At 46.4% G+C, this 17719-nt stretch overlaps 1 protein-coding gene across 7 annotated transcripts in view; it reads left to right on the top strand.

The window, feature by feature from the left end:
• The first annotated feature begins 477 nt into the window (after positions 1-477).
• LOC139048782 (zinc finger protein 84-like) overlaps positions 478-17719 on the top strand; it is a 208407-nt gene continuing 191165 nt past the window's right edge. For 2 of the 7 annotated variants that reach the window (XM_070523407.1, XM_070523408.1), the window contains exons 1-2: positions 479-598; positions 1096-1202. The gene's annotated coding sequence lies outside the window, so the exon portion shown is untranslated. Of the gene's footprint in view, positions 599-665; positions 794-1095; positions 1203-5278; positions 5353-17719 lie in introns of those variants that run through there. The other 5 variants (XR_011507905.1, XM_070523404.1, XM_070523405.1 and 2 more) reach the window with 5 other exon arrangements.

Raw genomic sequence — 17719 nt, 5'->3', positions numbered from 1 at the left:
GTTAAGGAGGCAGAGAGGGGTATGTGGAGTACAGAGATGCAAACCAAATCGGCATTGGAGACATACAGGACGTTTAAGCAAGAAATAGCCAAAGAAAATATTTACGATAACTCTAAGGGAAGCTCATTGTTGTTCGAAGCCAGGACAGGTGTACTGAGGACTAAAACGTACCGAGCCAGATACCAGGAGATAGATTTGGTATGCGAGGCGTGTAGAGAGGAGGAGGAAACGGCGGAACACCTTATACTTGCTTGTAAACAACTTCACCCTGCAGTTGAATCTAACGGGGAACTATTCAAAGCCTTGGGTTTTAAAGACAGTGAAAGTAGAATAGACTTTGAACAGGTAGAAATAACTAAGCGGAGGCTATCTGATTGGTGGACAATATCAACGCAAAAGTAAAGGAGTAAATACATAGGTATGCATGCATATAGAACGATTAAAGGCTAGGTGGCGCGCGTCGCCGCCGCCCGATTCAAAGGGTTGAGCCACAATCATCCATCCATCCATCCATCCTTCCCTCTTTATAGGTTTACACACGTGGTGAGCGGGCAGGTAAACACTTCCCTGCTGCTGTCGCTTACGACCACCTCCAAAGGTAAACATGGATGAGTGCACGCATCAGCTCATTATACTTACGTCCGTTGCTTTCTTTGTTCATATTGTAGCGGCACGCTTGTACACACAAAGAAGAAAAGGAGCGGTGAACAGGACTTTGTTTTTGCTGTAGCGGCATCGCTCCATCCAGTCCTTTAGTGCCGAGCCTTCTGAATAGACGTCTCCCGCCTTGAAAGTATGTCATGCGCGTAACTTTGCATCCGTGGTCGATATTGTAGTAACACAAATACGGTATATTACACAGGTAGTCTGTATGCCTTAATTTTGTCTGCTGTTTTTAGGACATCTATTACGAGCTACCCGGACGAACGCCACACATTCGAGAGTTTACAGCTAAAACATTTTTCCTTGTTTCGCGAGGAGCACTTTTTTTCACTTTGTAACAGTTACGCGGTGAAGTGCGCAAGGCACATATCCCAGGATGGTTGTACCGTCATTTGTCTAATTTGTTTTACTGTGCTACTGCTGTCGTTGCAGCTTCTGCTGAAGTTAGTTGGGCCCGTCAAGGTCTAGCCTAACTCTGCACCGTTGACAACAATTAGCTGCAAGCGCTGATTGCTGCTGGTTGCTCAGTCTAGAATCTGGTATGTATATTCTCTTGCTCAAGGCATGCTGATGCTTCTCTTACTTGAGCTGCTCCGGTAAAGGAAGATTGAATTAAATGTCATTTGAGTGATGCGTGACACTCTATCACTGTTGTGCTATACAGGTGGCAAGGCATTTTCAGATCTAGGCCAGTAAAGCTGGCCAGTTACCTGTTAGAAATTCCCAAAATGCATTAAATGCGCATATAAAATTGTCTAGGCCAGAACTCTTATGGTACTGTGGTGCCCATCGTGCCTGATGTCATCGCAAAAGAAACAGTAGAAGAATCCAGAAAATTTGTGCCCAGCTGCCCCGAGACAATAAATCATACAGAGATAATTGTGCTGCAAACTGCGACTGAACGTCCTCAGCTGTGAGTCATTTCCTTGTGGGAATATTGTTACTTTTCAAGGTCTTTTGTGGCAGGTGCACTATCACTTGGCAGTTGCATCCTCAATGTCTGACTCATTGTCATAAGGCTGTGTTTATCTGTACAATGCAGTTGCTGCGCCACAAGCGATGCCTGTGAGTAATGGCGAAAGTGTTAGTATAGATCAGGTCTTCTACATGGGAAATGTCAGTCAGCTGAAACAATTGCTTAAATTGTTTCAGCATCAGAAATAGCTCTGCAAGGCTGCAGTTATGCTTAGATGTCTCGGTGTTTGTCTGAGTTGTGATTGGCAGCCGCCCTTATGGTGGTATATTATTGAAACTTTGCCACTTGCTCTGGGCTTTATGTGTAGCAGTGTGGTGTACTCTGCATTTCATTCTGACGTGAACGTGTGGCTGCAATGAAATATATTGAAGTGAATTTCTTTGGCTCTTCCGATGATTTTCGTTGTTAGTTGGAGGTGTGTAATGGTTGGTGGTTGGACTCAGCAAGGTAAACATTCGTTCGCTCTTTCTTGTTCTTTATTTGCTTGTTCTTTTGTTTTTTCACATTCCTTTAGGCTATTCACTTACATTGATAGTCATCATCTATGTTCCCTGCACGTTTTCTTCACACAAGTTCATGCTCTAATTTGCCAGCAATCTTACCAACAAGGGCTTAGGGTTTGCACTATTGCTTACTAACATTGCACAACTTTGATAAAGTTTTGTCACACCTCCGTTACTACAGGAACCCATTTCTTGAGGAGTTGTACGTCATTGTTCATGACTTACAAGAGGGTTGAGTATTGTCATTCCCTCTCATAGCAGATGTGTTAAACATAAATATAATTATGGGGTTGTATGTGTCAACGCTACAATCAGATTATGAAGCACGCCATAGTGGCTGACTACGGAGTTTGACACCTTTTTGTTCATTAAAGGGTCGCTGAAACGGTTCAGGACCCGCTGTAGTTGCTTAGTGACTAAAGTGTTGGGCTGCTGCACATGAGGTCCTGGGATTGAATCCTGGCCACATTTTGATGGGATTGAAATTCGAAAACCTCAATGTTTTAGGTGCATGTTAAAGAACCCCAGGTGTTCCATATTTTCGGAGTTGCCCACTGCAGTGTGCCTTGCAATCAGATCTAGGTGTTGACTCGTGTTGGCTCGCGTAAGGTTCGGTAAACATTCGTACCACAATTTGTGTGAAGCATCTCATATTAAGGGAGCTACAGACAATTACAAGTTACCCTCCTCCATGGCCATGCATTTTCTCCTAAACTCATTTGCCGAGTGATCGGGCTTAAGCTCCACCTCCACTGGCTTTGCCTCATGATGGGACATCATATTGTCTACTTCTGGTTGTCTTGGAGCCAGTGTGCGAAGCCTCTACAACCTCTCTACCAGCCGCCTGGCAGTCAGTTCCAAACGCGAGCTATTGAAGCAGTGTACGTTGTGAGCATTCTGTTCCAACACCAAGTGTGTCCGATATTTCGGTAACCACAGGTGAGCTGGATGCTTTGATGGGTGGGTGGAGGCCTAAACTAAAGCCCCTCCCGATACTACTATTGCTGTAATGAAGGAGTTTTAGCCTAGATGTATGTGAGCGGCCTGATCGGTCTACATGGTCCAGGTAACTGGTGGTGCAGAGGTTAACCAGCGAAACGAAGAATATTGCTGTAACCAAGCCCAAAGAAATTTTAAACATTTAGAAAAACATGTTCATGGCTAAGTTCCTACCAAAAATTTACACCGGCAGGAAAATACAATGCACTTGGTTACTGCTATATTAGTTCTGTGGTTGAGCACTCTACCACCAAGTGGCTGCACCATGCAGAACGTTCACATTTGCACTTCCACTCGTCCCATAAAACGCCCAGGCCCAGTCTGCTTGTGCTTGGGTTTACTTGAAATGTCGCGCATGCGAGACACTGTTGTGGTATATGGTAATCCTTCAGTGTGGCGTGACGGCCGCAAATGCGCAGACCCTGGTGCCGATTGGATACCGACGAGCGCTGCAGCCACTTTGCTCACGTTTGCCTTGCCGAGGAACATGATATTGCACCTTGACATGTTGCCAATCGCTAGGTTTGCAGCCCACAGTCCAAGGGCAATCTGTATTGCTCGCGGAAACACAGATCGAGACCAATAACGACTGCGCCGCTCACGTCATAATGGGGCATGTTGTAACACAAGCAGACAACATTTATTGTATGCCGGAAGTGCTTGAGTGTAGCGATAAGTTGTCCTTGTGCATTCTCTTTCTGGTATTTTCTTTTTTGTAGAAACACGTTAACTTACATTTCAACTATTACAAACCACATTTGTTCGCGATAGAGTTGGGAAAAGTATCGATAATGCGCCCTGAGCAGCGAATCGGATAGCTCGCCCTACTGGCGTCATGTGGTCACCTGAAGTCACTTAGTCAGGGGAGGTTGAAATTTCGGAGGAGTGGTGTGCTGCGATTGGTAGTGATGTACAATCACGCTCAGAATGAGCTACTATACAAAAGCGCATGGCGATGCGTCGCGTGTTGTATATTATACTGAGCGTGATATTACACTTTTAAAACCTTATAATAAATTTCCCGCTTTTTGTCACTTAATTATCACTAGTGCCAACTCTGCAACTCAGTACATTTCTACAAAATTGTCAAAATTCTTTCAGGGTTTCTTTAATGTGCACTTATATTGAAATGCAGAAGCGTTTTTTGCATTTCACTCTGGTCGAAATGCGGCTGCTGCAGTCGGGATTGAACCTGCGACCTTGACTATAGCCGCAAAGCTGCCGCTGCGAGCACAGAAGGGTCGATTTCACATGTTGCTGCTTCTGTTTTGTCGCCTAGACCCTATGGTGATGTAATGAAGCTTGGCGTGTAGGCACCCCACGCCAGTTGTCCACTTGGCAAATATGCGTGTTGTCTATATTTCAGATATAGCAGAAATTTAATGTATTGCACCTTTAGTTTGCGAGCATGTGCTGTCTTTTTTTTTCTTATGTCACCTTTTCTCTCTCCCACCTTCCTCTCCCCACTCTGTATGGAAAGTGGGAGGGGCAAGGCTGTTATTCACTCATTTCACAACTGTGTAGATTCTACCCATCCTCTGCATGCTGTATATCTCCCCTTGAGTTAATAGAAGAGTAAAAAGTGCTGCAGTTTCTGCAATGATTTTCGGGCAGCTCACGGATAACTAAAGCTGTCAGGAGGCTTATCTGGTGATGACCCAGAGTGTGTTTGGCAAATGCGGCAGAATGGAAAAATTGAAACGAGCCTCTTGCATCACCTTTCCTCTCTACCTCACTCCTGCCATGTACATGCACACTTTCATCCACTGCCTGAAGCAGCTTGTAAGGCAGCAGCAGCAGTAAAAAATTCGAAGGAACATGCAAAGAAAGCTTAGCTTTAAGAATCCATATATAACGACATGTTATTATCATAGCACGTTAGACACAACCATCAGTTATGTCTTCTGGATGGTGTTTTCAGACTGTGCTTGACATTGCTAAGTTCCCTTTAAACAAACAGTGTTAAGGCAGGGTGGAAAGGTTGCCTTATTAGACTTTGAATGTGCCACCATTTCCGCGCAGTGCATCTCGCAAAGCCACGGAGGGCATCGCAGCTTGGCGCAAGAGGCGCCGGCTGCATTGCATCTGCACCACTCATAATGGTACTTCATATGAATCCGGAGAGAGATAGAGAGAATGAAAGAAAAAGGGCTATAAGTGAAAGGTGAAGTGGCGCCTTGGCACCCCCCGTTCTGCCATTTCTCTCTCTGGGTGAGCGCGGAAACAATGTAGATAATTTGCTGTAGAAGCAGCCCAAAGCAGCAGACAGCCCAGTTTGTAAATGATAGTGCTGACAGAGCACAACACTGTGTTGCTTGAGACGAAGCTGCAAATTTGGAAGACTGGAAGAAGTATGAGCGCGCATTCAATGATATTGTTACACGGGAAAATGCAGACAAGAAGCTATATGCACGTATATTTACAAAATGAATACGCTGCACTTCACCAAAAGGCAACAGCCCGAGCTAGCCTTTAAAGGAAACGGACACAAAAGTTGGTGGGTGTTTTTTTTGCATCAGAACAAATGTTGAACTGTTGAAAATGATGAATACAACAAGCTGCTTAGAAAACAGGAACGAGAAACAGCTTTATTTTGCGATTTTCTGTTGCACCTTGCCTCCAAGCAGCCACCGGGAGAAGCTGAAATTTGATGTCATGACACCCCCGCACGCGCGGCCAAGGTCAGCTACAGCCGGCGCAGTCTTTCCGAAGTGTCGGTCCCTTGCAGCGTTTGTTTATCGCTGTCGGCTATGATCGCACGTGGTCTGTCTGAAACATTATCCCCGTCAGCGCTCCATGCAGGTGGTGCGTCTTACACGCGTGCTCGCACGGTCGTCGATCGCTATTGACGCGTTCGTCGCGGCGGAAGAAAATGCCCAGACATTACTGCGCCCACGGCTGTTATAACAGCATTATCGGTTGTGACACACCATCGCACACGTTTCCCAGAGACGAGAAGGTGCGTAAACTTTGCATACGTGCCTGTCAGCCACCACACCCAGCATGGAGACTTCTAAAAAATTGCTTCATTTGCGCGGGCCACTTCATCGACGATGATTATGCGACCGCCCGGCTGTGCTCAAAAGCCTTGGCATGCCGCTCAAAAGGCTCCTGTTGAGGCAATACAATTCAAAGAGCGGGTGCTTAGGGATGCATCCGTAACTGTCAGCTGTTTTAGCCACCTTTTGTTGTTCTGGCAACAGACCCTCTCTCTTTCTGTATGCATGTAGCCGCAGCGGTGACCGCAGGAGCGTTTGTTGAAAGAAGGGAAATTACCCTTTCATTGGCTGTGCAAGAACAGATATTCTCGGGTTGTGACAGAAATTGGTTACCCTGCGGATGCATGTTGTTGTCACAAAACAAAATAGTCATGTTGTATACACTTTCGCTGTGTCTAATATTGAACGACACCATACGAGCGCTCTTTTAATTGATCAAATACACGAAACACAGCCAGTGAATGAATGCCAGACAACAGCATGCATGTGTAGTAATCTAAATTGCGCAGCACATTTATCTACATTGCCTTTTCACAAGTTGCTTTTCAACCTCAAGTAAAAAAATTACGGATTTTCATTGGTCACTGCATGATCATGCGTTTGGTTTCATGACTTGGTTGTTCGCGCAGCATTTCCCTAGTAAATGTCACAGCCAAAGACTTTCCTTTCTTTATGGCCACAGAATCGATGTAGCTAAGTGATCTGGTCGACGGGTCCCTAGCGCAGCCGTCCATCTCAACGAGTTCAGCCAGTAAATGGCTTCTAAAGGGGTGAATGTGATAGTAGCCGTAAACACAGGGCTATAAAACGGCTGGAAAATTCTACACATGCCGTGCCTCGTCGCGTAAAAACGAAGTGTGCAGCGGTCGAAAGCCGACAGCGTAGGTAAGCACAAAGCAACGAGCTACGCTTCCTACGATTCAGCCGTAATAGCTGCCATTCTGCCTCGACGCGGGTCACGAAACTTTGCATCCTACGTAAATTTTGCATCCTGCGTAACATAACTTTACAAACTGCGGCCGCTGCACTTCAAGTTTACTAGGAAAAAGAATTGCCATGTTGCTGGCCCGGACTGCCTGACCGGCACATTCAAGGCTGCCTGCTCTTCGCCGCTTGACGCGTAAGGCTCGTAACCGTAAGCGGATATATTTCTTGCTAAGTTGGAACGGTCCTCATCTACAGACGTGTACTCATCGCTGGTGGAGGCACCAGAACCCGAATCCATGCTCGCGATGGCGGCGGCGGCGCGCCTCGAATGACCGCGGCCGGCTGCCTATCTGACGAGGTTGTCGTGACGTCATGCCTTCCTACTCGCTTGGGCCGGGCGGCATTGCGCGCACTCACAAAAACGCCAAAAATAAAGCCATCCGCTGAAAAATGAGTGAAGTGACTACTTGTTTTCAATGTACTCGCACACTGAGGACTCATTTTCTATATTATCGTAAAATGTTCAGATTTTGTGTCCGTATCCCTTTAATCATCGTCTTCGCACTGCTGGCCTCTTCTGCATCGTAACTACTGGTCCATAGCACTACCCTTGTCGGTAAAAGTGCCAACCCGGTGCAGCTAAAGGCCTGGCTTGGAAGCACTGTAGTAGGCCTTGAGCCTACTGACATGCACAACATCACTGGATGACCTAGTAGAAGGTGACGTTGAGCTGACGGGAGCAATTTCGTAGATCACTGGCATCACCTGGTGGAGCATGCGGCAGGACCTTGTCTATCAGGAAAGGAGCTTCTCTGAAAGTCCAGCATGACAAGAGGGTGACCACAGGAACACGTGCACACCAAGGAAAAACTGTGCGTTACGGTGGCAGGCATTGTACAGTTGCTGCTGAGTGGTTTGCGATGCCATCATTTGAGCACAGGCAAGTTGGCAAGCTTGGTTGGCCAAGGCGATGGCACTGCGCATACTCTCCTGTCGAGGAGGTTCAGAAAGAAATGCAGTATCCAGGGGCAAGGTTGGTTTGCGACCCTACAATAAATAGAGAAGTTGTGGCAGCGTCATGCCTAGAAGAATTATAGGCAAATGTAATGTAAGGAAGGGCAATGCCCCAAGCGTAGCAGTCCTTCAAGACGTACACGGACAGCATATCTGTGAGGGTACGGTTCAACCACTCCGTCGGTCTGTTGGTTTGAGGATGATGTGAGGTGGTCAGCTTGTGTTGTGTGGAGCAGGAACACACAATGTCGGTGATAACTTTCGACAAAATGTTATGACCACTATCAGTAAAATATGTTGCAGGGCACCGTGGAGCAAGATAATGTCATGCAAGAAAAAGTGTGACGTCAGTGGCCCAACTGGTCAGGCGAGCCCGTGTGATTGGCGCCACCAGTAGCAGGTGGCGTAATCAGTTTCAACGGCTACCCATTTGTTGCTAGTGGATGGCGTGGTAAAAGGGCTGAGGAGCTCTAATCTAGCATGGAAGAATTGTTCTGCAGGGACGGTGATCAGCATGTAGCGCCTGAGGCTCTTTCTGGTGCTGGCAGAAATCACAGGCAGAAACATGTTACCGGATGGAGTGAGCGACACCAGACCAGTATAAGCGGCGGCGGATGGGGTTGTACCTGAGAGATAACCCAAGGTGTCCTGCAGTAGATTCATCATAGGACTCAAAGAGCAGAGTGCATTGTAGAAGTTTGGGCATGACAAGAATATACAGTCACCGATCGTTTATTCGGACCTCACAGGAACTGCGGAAATGTCCGAATAAACAGGTGCCTGAAAAAGCAGATTAAGAAAAAAAAATGAAATCCTTTATTTCCATGCAGGTATTCGAGCTCGGCAGTAGGCTTGAAGAAATTGTGAATGACACAAAGTAAACTTAAGTCAGTGCCGAAGGGGGCAAGCGAACGAAATGTACGGAACAGAGGTGATTGGGGGGTGATTCAGCGGGATCCAGTACAGGCAGCTCAAGGTAGAGAGTACTGGCTGAATAGACTATAGAAGCAAAATGCATGGAGAGGAAATACAGGCCAAGAATAACATAGTACTGAGGGCTACGACGGTGCAGAGAACGATAGTGGAGCAACCAGTGACGGAAACTTGGGCGGCACATGTACCAATTATGGGAGCTGTTCCACCGTCAGTGACATGGACAACAAGCATCGTGGCGAGTGTTATTTTCTTCAGGCTGTTTACAGAGCTTGGCGCTCATGACAGATAAATGCGCCCCAGTGTGAATAAGAGCAGGCACAGGGACGCCGTTGACTTGCACTTCAAGAAGGTTGATATGATTGGGTAGTGTCAGTAGGAGATTTGGCGGCACAGAGAGCAATACAGCATCATGTTAAGGCACTGAATCATATAGTTTTCCAGCATGCAGCATCCATAGGGAGTCGGAGATCATGAGCAACGGGCGAGTGACATTGTCAGCATTAGGGCGGATGTGACCATGAATCGGGGCGGTTCAGTGCAAGGGATTCAGTGGTAGCATTATTGGACTGTGCAACACAGCGGCGAGAAAGACTTCTTGGGTGAGAGTAAACAGTATTGGCAGTCTGGGCTGGGAACGCCAGCGACTGTGACAGTGGCGAGAAATGTGCCCGATTTGATGACATTGAGAACAAATTGATTTGTCGCCAGCAGTGTGCCATTCAGACTAGTTATGGAAACTTGATGGGTAATAAGATGTTATATGGGGAGAATATCTGATGGGGCGTCATGACGATGAGCAGAGCAGACTGAGTGAAGACGACCCACGTAGGCGAACTCTTGACGGGCAACTGCCAGAATTAGGGAAACCATGACTGCAGGTGTGTTGAAGGAGCTGGATTCAAAGGTGGCCTCATTGCCTTGCTGGATGGTCCGGGTAACATTGCGAGTGTTGTTGGGATGGGGAGCGGCAGCACAACCAGATGTTGCTGCCATGTTTGGTAGACAGGCAAACTGTTGGTTGTTTTGTTGGCTTTTTGCGAGCTCCAAGCAGCAGCACTCTTTGATAAATGCGTCCACAATCGACATGTTGAAGACGAGCAAGTGGAAAGTGCCATCGGCGACACGGTGAGAATGTGAGAAGCCTTGTCTTGTGAGAAGCCTTGTGAGAAGCTTGGCTTGCACCCCTCTTGACTGTAGTGGAAGGGCAGTCATTTTTTTCTTTTCTGTTCAAAATGCAAAGAACCAAGGGATCGCCCAGCTGTTGTTTTTGCTTATGTCATTTTGTTGAGAAGCATGAGGATTTGCATAGATGCTTTCATTGCATGACTTGCGAGCAGCTTTCCTTGTCATATGTTCCCGAGAGTGAGATCACTGTCTGCATTAGCCGTTTTCGGGAGTTACCAGGAAATTTTCTAACTTCTTGCTGCTGGCAATAAAATCCCAATTTCTCCCTGGATTTTCTTTTTAAATATAAGGCCAAATATTTTACCCCTCGAATTTCAAAAAATATAAAACTACACTAAAGCAAGATGCCTCAGTACCCCAAGAGGAAGTGCATGCCCACAGAAGAGGTCACTGAGCAGCAACACTGCGCTGCTGCTATGCCCACAAAATTGGGAAATTGAGATGTTTCCCATATCAATTCACACCGTCCAACGCGGGGAAGTACAAAAATGAATAAAACAAGATGGCATGGCATAGCACTGTGAAGTGGCTTATAAACTGCTTGATCAAATGGAACTGACAGTCCCAAATAATGGACTGCGGTGAAATCATGTGCACTTTCCAAGAAACAAGAAAATGTAGCTCTGAGCATTCATTCTCTTGCAGGGGTGCATTAGATTATGGTACTCTAGCAGCCACCATCCGCTTCCTCAGCTGCCTTTTATACACGGTGTGCACTGGCGCATGTGCCTCTTGCTGCGAGAGAATTGAATAAAACATTTTTTGGGCTCCTGTCGTTGGTCCGAACGGTTCTCGGGTCTGGGTCTTTCGCTTGCCGACTTGCGCATTATTGGAGTCTGCCTACCCTTGGTTCCTGTAATGTGGTGACTGGACGTGATTGTACGGAGGGCATGATGTCGTGGATGAGGCCATGAACAAGAGACTGACGACTAGCACAGAAGGCCCTGCTCTGGTGCAAGTTCACCTGCTGTGCTATTGACCACAAAATCCTGCAGCCTGGTTTATTTATGTGGGGGCTATCTTTGACCTTTGGCGCATTACCTCGCAGCATGGGAGGTTCTTCCACGCTGTCATGGCGCTATTTGCAGAGGTAGTCAGCGAGTTCCAAGACGCTCTGGATGTACCCATGACACCATCCAAAACAATGGTGCTACAAGTTTCTGTCTGTGCTCAGGTGCCTCCAGCAGCTTCTCAACAAAGAGGAGTTCGGTAGCCATCAACTGTTAGAATTTCTACGTCGTATGTGGTGGCTTCTCGGTGGCTATAGGTTGGGTGCAAACAGCCCGCCGCAGCATGAACTGCCGCAGGATCTGGTGGTCACCTTGACTACCACACCAGAAGACATGGCCGTGCAATCTTGCCAAACTGGCCGACCGCATTGCTATCAGCAAGACGTACCGTGGCAACGATGGCCGTTCTGCTGTCACGCCTCGCAGATCAGCATTCTTGCCTTGAGCAAATGGTCGACGAACATGCTGATACCATCACTGCACTACGGTACCACGGTCATCACTCCATTGTCACTAGCATGACTGCGATTGCCATTCCAGATTCCCTCCTTGGTTCAGCTTCCATACTGGCCCTCGTCGCAGTGCATACTGCTGGTATCGCAAAAAATTCGGTGCCAGTGCACGTCAGTGCCATTCCCTTTGCAGCAGGGAAACATGCCACAGAGTCGCTGATAGTGGCCGGTGACTCTTGCCGTATGACAAGTCGCCTGTTCTGCGTCACTGACAAGATTTTCTACGTCGCGGAACCAGGTTTTGTTCAAACTTTCAGGCAGTGTTCGAAGAGTTCTTTTGCGGGGACCTTGTAGCAGGCTTTTCTCACTTCAAAAATTTGTTCGAGTAGCTTTGCTTATTAAAACATGGTGCAGACTGATTGCCCTTCATTAGCAGCCTGTGTTGGAGGGTTGCACGTTGACGAGTGAAATTCAGTCCTAGTTCATGCTGTGCTAAAGATCCTCTCACTATGCGGTATCATGAGTAAATTGAGCATCACCTTAGCAACTCCGTGAAACATGTTTTCCATCAGTGTTTTTCATTTTTCCAACCAAAGACCACTGCACGTCCCACCTTTCTCCATTCAGAATGTCCTGTTGAAGACCGTACGCCTGTAGTGTGGTAAGCTCAGCTTCGAGAGCATCTAAAGCGTGTTTAACAGATTCATTGGAATCTTGGGGCAGCAGCTAAGGGAAACGCTGAATAAAGAAACAGACTCGAGAGCGATGCCTGTGAAATAAATTTCAAGTTGGCCACCTCCGCATTCTTAAGAGTTGCGTCCACATCCATAGTGCTTCGCCTTGTCGCATTTCGAAAATATTTTTCGTAGAAGAGCCGCAACGTGGTCGCTGACACTAAGGGGTAGGTCGTGTTTGACGAATAATCCCGTAAACAGGCACTCTACACGTATAACACTGTCGTCGCAGTTGTTCCAGAGAAAGTTCACTATGCTGTCTTGCTGCTCAGCTGTGCGAGCATAGCTTTGATGCTTCGCCATGGAAACGGGCAGTTTCAAGTCGCCTTTGCCACCCTGAGACATGCTGACGTCGCATCCACACATTATACAAAATTTAAAATGTTCTCCTTTTCTTGATGTCAAGAAAACACTGCAATTCAGATGTATAAGATCGCAAAAACTTCTGCAAATACCTTTTCTTGGGCTTTGATAGCGCCATGGCATCAAGAACACGAGGCTTGTAACCTTACACGGTGCACTGCACACACATGGCCTAGCCAGCACTAATACACACAAGCGGCATAGAATAAAGAACCAAGCAGCAGCAACAAGGTGCACGAAGGCATGCATGAAATGCAAGAGCTACATTAACTCTGGATTTGGTCGGCTTACTTGGCATATTCGGCTGCTTAGTCGATGATGCCAATGGTGCTAGTGCGGCGGTTGTTGGTGATGCTGACGATTATGACGTGGCTGTAGATTCCGCAGTGCCGGTTTTGCAATAACCATTATTGCACGGACAGAGACCACTCTTCGGGAGATATAAGACAGTGATGTACATTTGGAAAGTTCAGTAAAAAGGCGGGAGTCTCCTCGGCGAATCTGGAGGGCTGGCAGGTAGGAACAGGGAGCCTATGTTGCCAGTGGACTGCAGGAGCAGGTGCTTACCTTGAGAGGCTGTTGCCCAATGCAACTGACCAGGCCACCACATCCGAGGAATGTGATACAGTGATGAGTACGAAGTCGGCAGAGAAACCAGATTCTGCAATCGGTTGCTTCAATGTAGGTTGTGCAAAAATGTATACTGTCAAGCAAGAATAGCAATCCTGATTGAGACTAGGAAATAAATATGGGAATGAGAAAGCTTGCATTCAAAAAAGAAGCTACCTTGCAAGCACTGAAAGTCAAAAACATTAAGAAAAGTTCAAGGCTACACAGCACACGGTGCAAAGGCGCACACCAATGCCACATCAGCTATTTCAGGAGAGGAATTGCATATGGCAACATAAACTGGAAAATACTGCTACAGAAATGTTATCAGAATCAGAATTTATTGTTTATTGTTTATTTATGCTGCAAGACAGTGACTGGCATTATGTGTGAGCAAAGAATGTTGAGCTGTAATGTTTGGGTGAGGAAGGGGAATGATCTCTAACAAGAATATGGAATGAAAGAGCTTGCATCCATTGAAAATAATTTATAATTGGCACGAATGGTATTTGGCAAGGCCAGGAAGCTCATTAAGGAAGGGCAAGCTGACTGAACTCTTGGCCAGCGTCGCCTGTGCTTGCTCAGAGGTTCTAGGTACATCTGAAGATGCAGAATTTTTGTTGTTGAGGTAGCTGGTTGACTCGTCCTATATCCGTGCTGGTGGAATGATGGCAGAGGCTCTTCTCGCTCTTGATCCAAATACTTCTGGAATGGCTTTTTTGTTCGTGGTGTAAAACCTTGCGAATTCTGCTCCAGCCCCTTTCTGTTGGTGTAGATGGGGGCTCCTGTGATAACCAAGATGTACATGGCACAGACTCTGTTGGGGCAGAACAGTGGCACATGAGATACAGCAGAAATTATCCAAACTGGTGTGTTTTATTTGATGTTTGAACCAATTATGTTGAACTGTAAATATGAACAAACATTCGTATCATCTGCTACAAACAAATGACATGTATCTCAAGGCTACCAAGCCAATATAGCATATATCAAGCAGATTTATTTCTGAACCTGGTTTTGTTTACCTTGTGGCAGCCAAAGTCCACACAATGGCCCTCTAGCAGGCAGCAGCTTCTCTTTAGTGCGTGGAGTGTGTTGCTTTATACTGGTGCCGTCCTCATTACTGCATGTCTGGAACATTTTGGCTGCATCAGAAATTGAATAAGCACAATTTTGCAATAGGAAATGCAAAGAGGTGCAACTACAGAACACATGCAAATGTACACGGTTTGTTCTAGGGTGCTCAAGCAGCATGGTAAGTAAATATTGCTACTCTCCATAAAATTGACGTCTGCCTAACTAGAACGCATGTCAATAGCCTAAGTATTATTAAGATCACAAATGAGAGCATTTGTGCGTTCATTTATACATTAGAAGAAATCGCACTGCTGGTTTCGCAAGCAAATGCATGAAGGACATGAAGCTATTAGAAATGATGCATTTTTTCTCTGTATGAACATGATGTACCGCTTCACTACTACAAAAAGTAAATGCCCTCAAGTAAAGCAAACTCAACAGCAAGAACATTTGGAACCGACAGGTACGAAATATGGGTGAATTATGCGTGCAACTGTTTAATACATTAAATTCAGTACTTCGGTTTATCAAAGGGTTATTAGGTTCTCTGTGTTGTAAGAACTTGCAGGTGGACTCGAAAAAAAATATTGGTAAGGTCACTCAGTCGCCCATAGTTACGGTACAGCGAGATGAAAAATGACGCGCATTCCGATGTCGCTTTCTCTTTCGTGCATGTGTGCATAATGATGGCCTCGCAACTAAAAGTTTATTTCGGAAACAGCAACGAAGGGTCCCGACTGCCCATATGTAATGCAGCATCTAGTTCGTTAACTTGTCTCCACCTGTAAGTTAACGAGAGCAATATTACATAATGACTCATGCAGCGATTAATAAACGACTCACCGGTACTGCTGTCCTCAGTCGCAGAATACGGTTCCTGTTTTAATGCAGACGCATGGCTCACGACTGAAGCGTAGCTTTCGGGCTTACATGTTCGTTTGTGAACACTTCACCCCAAGTTAAATAATGCGAGACATTGAAGCGCAATAAACTAGTTTTAGCAACAAAGAATCACCAGTCTTGTGTACGAATGAATGAATCCGTGCTACCGTGCACTAGAAAATACCGGTAAAACTTTTTAATACGTGCCCGAGGTCGCACGGAAAATCGATGATACTGAGCGCTATTTTCTTAACCAAATTTTCTTATCCCCTATTGCGAACTTTGCTTTGTACTTCTCCGTTTTTTTGTCGTTTCCCTACTTCCACCAATCTTTCAATCGCCTCTTACCAATCTCGGACCTGTTTACTTTTCCACTGCTCTTGCTGAAACCAAGGGCTTCAAGGAGGCTAGTGGTGCCTAAATTGAGTGCTGGGCAGGTGTCTTCACATTCTAATAAAACATGCTCCATCGTTTCCCTATCTTTACCGCAGCAAGAACATGCTTCTTCTTCCTTCTTATATCTCGCTTTACAGGTGGAGGCGCTGGGCAGGTGTCTTCACGTTCTAATAAAACATGCTCCATCGTTTCCCTATCTTTACCTCGCCAAGCACATGCTTCTTCTTCCTTCTTATATCTCGCTTTACAGGTGGAGAAGTAACGAGCTTCCCTTGAGTTATCATAAATTGTTTCTTTCCTAATTTGTTTTTTTTTCTCTTAAGTAGTTACTCATTGCAGGTTTCTTTACCATTGCCGCCACCCATGAGATTATTTTAGCCTTATAGACTTTCCGCTGTGTTGCTCACCATACAGGCCGCATACTTGCTGGTAAGCTTCCTAGTTCTATTTCTCCACTGTGAGTCAATGTGTTTCCTGCACAGATACCTCAACACTCTCCCAACCCATTTACTTCCATATTCCTCAGTTGTAATTCATAATCAATTTTACTCCGAGCGTCCCTCACTTCAAGCTAGCGCCATCTGGCGTCCACCTAAGGAAGTTTCATGCGCTGCCGGAAATGCAAACGGAGCCAGTGCGAGGGTCTAACCACCCTAGCGAGGGGTGCAGTAGTAATCTAGTAACGTTGGCTGAGACGGACGGGTGCCGACAGCTAAGTTCTATTTCTATTTTTATTTCTAATTGCAGCAGCGGGAAATCTGAATGGAGTTAGGGCCAGCATAGAAATGTAGGTTGCAGAGAATTGGAGTACTGCTAAGCCAGGAGAACACTTAACCAAAGTAGGGCGATAAAGTAGGTCGTGGCCAATACATAACAGTTATGACTAAAGGTTTAATAGTAAGGGCTAAAAGTGTGTTTCTTTTGTCCTTCTTTCCCCTGGTTATTGGTTTGGCTATTTTACTAGCTCTCTCTATTCTTATAGAGATTCCCAGTGGTCATTATTATAGTTAATTTTTTTCCTCGCTTTTACACTGTTAAATAACAGTAGGACAAGAGAATTCATGGGACGGCCGGCTAGAAAAGCCAAGGAGGAAGGTGGGGACCTCGTCCAGTGTGAGAGGTGTGAACGATGGTGTTTGGATGAAACGACATTCAAGACCGTGGCGGAGGCGGTAGGGAACGGCTTCGTGTGCAGGCTGTGTAAGGTGATTGAGAATTTGGAGGAGCAGCGAAAGAGTGAAATGGCGCGATCAAAGGAGGAACTCAAGAAAGAAAAAACGAAATGCGCAGAGTTTGAGGAAAGGGTCGAGAGGGAGTGGACCTCAAGAATGGAGGCTGTAGAACGGAAATGGAGTGAGGAGCGAGAGAAAGGGCAGCAATTGGAAAAACAATTGAAAGAGATGAGAGCGAGAGAAGCCGAGAGGGAGGCACAGCAGGAACTGAAGGAAAAGGAAGCAGGAGGATCACCCAGTGGAGCGGAATTGGCGGCGGACACGATAACATGGGGACCACGGGAGACACAGGTACAGAGGGATGAGACGACAGGACTCAGAGAAGGAGAGGAGGCAGGGAAGACCCAGCCGACAGAGACAGGAGGGAGGCAAGACTTGCTTGAAGACAGAAAGGTCTGGGTCATTGGAAGCTCCAATGTATCGCGCATGCAAACAGCACTCCTCAGAACAGTGCAGTATGACAGATGGGTGAAGGTCGAATGCATGCAGGGGGCTCGATTCGAAGCTGTGGCAGAGAGAGCCAAAAGCAAACTGAATGAAAACAGAGAGGGAAGAAACCTGGTAATTTTGCACGCTGGGGTGAATGACGTCCTGCAGAATAGGGGGCGAATGCTGGGCAGTGTTAGATATGGAGCTGTTTCCTGCGATTACTTCAAGTTCCCCAAACCACTTCGAAACGCAGCACAGCTAATTGAGGAATGCAGAAGCAGGAAAAGAACATTCCAGAGGAGCGCCCAGGCAAACAAGTTGAAGGCCTTGGAC

The sequence above is a fragment of the Dermacentor albipictus genome, chromosome 8 (assembly GCF_038994185.2).
Source record: "Dermacentor albipictus isolate Rhodes 1998 colony chromosome 8, USDA_Dalb.pri_finalv2, whole genome shotgun sequence".
Taxonomy (NCBI): domain Eukaryota; kingdom Metazoa; phylum Arthropoda; class Arachnida; order Ixodida; family Ixodidae; genus Dermacentor; species Dermacentor albipictus.
The sequence above is the reverse complement of the archived record's forward strand: the minus strand, read 5'-3'. Positions and strand labels throughout refer to the sequence as shown.